Below are 2,600 nucleotides of genomic sequence, written 5' to 3'. Positions count from 1 at the left end.
AGGAGTGTGGGCGACACGAGGGAGAGATAGTGCGCATGAGAGAGAGAGAGAGAGAGAGAGTGAGAGAGCGCGTGACAGTGTGTATGAGTCTGGGAGAGCGCGCGCGAGAGGCAGAGAGGGAGATTAGAGAGATAGGTTAGATAGAGAGATAGCTTAGATAGAGAGCAAATATGCAAATTATAAATGTTATTCAAGTTGTATTTTGTAAATAAATATTATATTTTAAACGAATTTCAATGTTTTACAATTTATATAGCAATCAAAAGTTTATATATAAAACTACCTAATTCTTGATTTTTCTTTCTATCGTCTATGCTGCACTAACACAAAATTCATAGCTAGGCAAAACTCGAAAACGTCAACACTTCATACCATCCCCGTCGTTCCCTTTGCCTCCATTGTCCTTCACTCAGCCCCCTTCTTCTTCCACCGCTCCTCAGCTATCTCCTCTCCAGTTTTTCTCAGTCTCCCACCCCCTCTTTCTCTCTCTCTGATCTCACAAAGCAATAATAACCTGTTGTATTCAGTCCGTACTGCACGCCTGAAACAGTGATCGCACATGCGCAATATCTCCCGAGAACAAGAATATTTTGCGAAAGTTAGGCATTTAAAATTAAGAGGAGGAATTCTAGCATAGATTATGTGGTAACATTCCATCAGTTTACCTCATTTAAGATATAGGAAGAAGGCCTTGCATGTAAGGTCTTGCGCATATATCGCGCAATATCTCACCAGAGAAGTTATATTATGTAATGAATATGAATTTAATATGGTGATGGGGAAATCTCCTCATATAGATTTATGTAATAAATTGTTATCAGTAGACCTGTGTTCATAATAGGGAGAGCGCCCTAGCCTGTAGGGTACACAACTCCTACTTCATCCCCTGCCGTCTCTCCCCTTGCCTCCCTTGTCCCTCGCTCAGCCTCCTTCTTCTGCTACCGCACTCAGCTATCTTCCCTGTCGCTGTCTCCCACCCCTCTCTCTCACAGCAAGCTTTCTTCAGTCCGTACTGCACGCCTGAAACGGTGCTCGCGCATACGTAATATCTCCCGAGACGAAGAACATTTTGCTAAAATTAGGCATTTAAAATGAAGAGGAGTTATCCTAGCATAGATCGACCGTAGTCAACTGAGAGCATGTTGTGATGCCGTGGCGTCAGTGAAGCAGTGAACAAACAAGAACACTAAAACTGTCGAAATGACACGCGAAAGCTTGTTTTATTTGTTGAATTGCACCTAAAGACAGTCACATGGCATAACCTTAGCTACATAATTGTTAATAAATTACTTCTTCCATAGTTAGGTAATGTTACCATCCTTCCGTATATATACTCTAACTCGCAGTAATGGGTATATTTACTATCAATAATGAAATAATCAGCGCAACTAAAGGTTGAGTTTTTTGCATTGAAGCGTTTTCATTGTTGGCATTAACGATTGCACTACGAATTTCATTACTCTTTTTTAGATAGTTCGACTTGGTTTTGCCAGTCTGGCCAGGGTAGTTACAATTGCAAGCGGGCGGGTCGCAGCACGTTACAAGTGCATCAGACATGGGCTTAGCCAACTCCGATGCTCTCTTATTTATCCCCGTAAGTGTTTGCGAGTGAGCCGCCACTAGGCGGCGTACGTTTCTGAGCACGTCTTCGTAGTTGTGGGCGGGTAGCGAAAACTTTTCGCCTGGATCATTCTCAATATTGTAAATCAATGGTGGTATGTGTGCAGTCACGCATGGCGAGTCGCAATCCTTGCAAGTAAACACCAATGCTTTCTGAGGGACACCGTTTACGCAGTTTGTCTCGTTCGTGTAATACTCTGTTTGAATAACCGCCTGGGTGTAAAAGTGTATCTTGAAGTCGCCGTAGCGTACTGCCATGATCCTCTCGTCGCAGTAGAAGTACAATATATCATGAATCTTTGCTGTGTGCTCTCCGAGTAGCACCCTATGGAAACTTTTTCCTGCAAATAAACATCAGCTAACGATCACTTTCGTGACATGTTTCTTGCATACTCAAGTAGAATCCAGATAAAAGCGGTCTAAATAGGAATGCCATAGGCAGTCTACCTATAATTAGGAGCGATTCATGTACGACAAGTTAGCACGCACGCACGCGCACACAGACAAACGCACGCACGCGCACACAGACAAACGCACGCACGCGCACACAGACAAACGCACGCACGTGCACGCACATAGGCACACCACACACGCGTACACGCACGTACATACGCGCTGCTCCTGCTGGGCCGGCTGAATTCTCACGTTTGCATGCCCGTAAAACAGTCCGGCATTTATCGTGTCGCCCTTCGACACGAAATATAACAAATATTTTTAACCAAATTACAATAATTTTCTCAACAATTCAGTCAGCCAATGCACCACGCCGTCGGCACAGCACCGAACGCCAAGGAAACGGTATTGTCTAAGGGACATGAACTTCACGCCAATGCTCCAGCACTATTCTCAGATCCCGAAACTCGCTTAAGATTTTCTTGCCACCGGTTGTGCACTTGTTTGCTGCAGGCTGCATAGAACCGCAATTAGTCATTCCGCCGCTACGTAACCTATGTGATTTGTTTGTTCGCCAATGGCATATA

General features: G+C 44.2%; 1 long non-coding RNA gene across 1 annotated transcript in view; it reads right to left on the bottom strand.

The window, feature by feature from the left end:
- LOC106814296 overlaps positions 1-2,036 on the bottom strand; it is a 17,593-nt gene extending 15,557 nt beyond the window's left edge. The window contains exon 1 of the long non-coding RNA XR_001394589.1: positions 1,481-2,036. This is a non-coding gene — a long non-coding RNA (uncharacterized LOC106814296). The remainder of the gene's footprint in view (positions 1-1,480) is intronic.
- Positions 2,037-2,600: the final 564 nt, after the last annotated feature.

Source organism: Priapulus caudatus, unplaced genomic scaffold, assembly GCF_000485595.1.
Source record: "Priapulus caudatus unplaced genomic scaffold, Priapulus_caudatus-5.0.1 Scaffold900, whole genome shotgun sequence".
Classification (NCBI taxonomy): Eukaryota; Metazoa; Priapulida; class Priapulimorpha; order Priapulimorphida; family Priapulidae; genus Priapulus; species Priapulus caudatus.
Note: the sequence above shows the minus strand (reverse complement) of the source record. Positions and strands in the feature narration are given on the sequence as shown.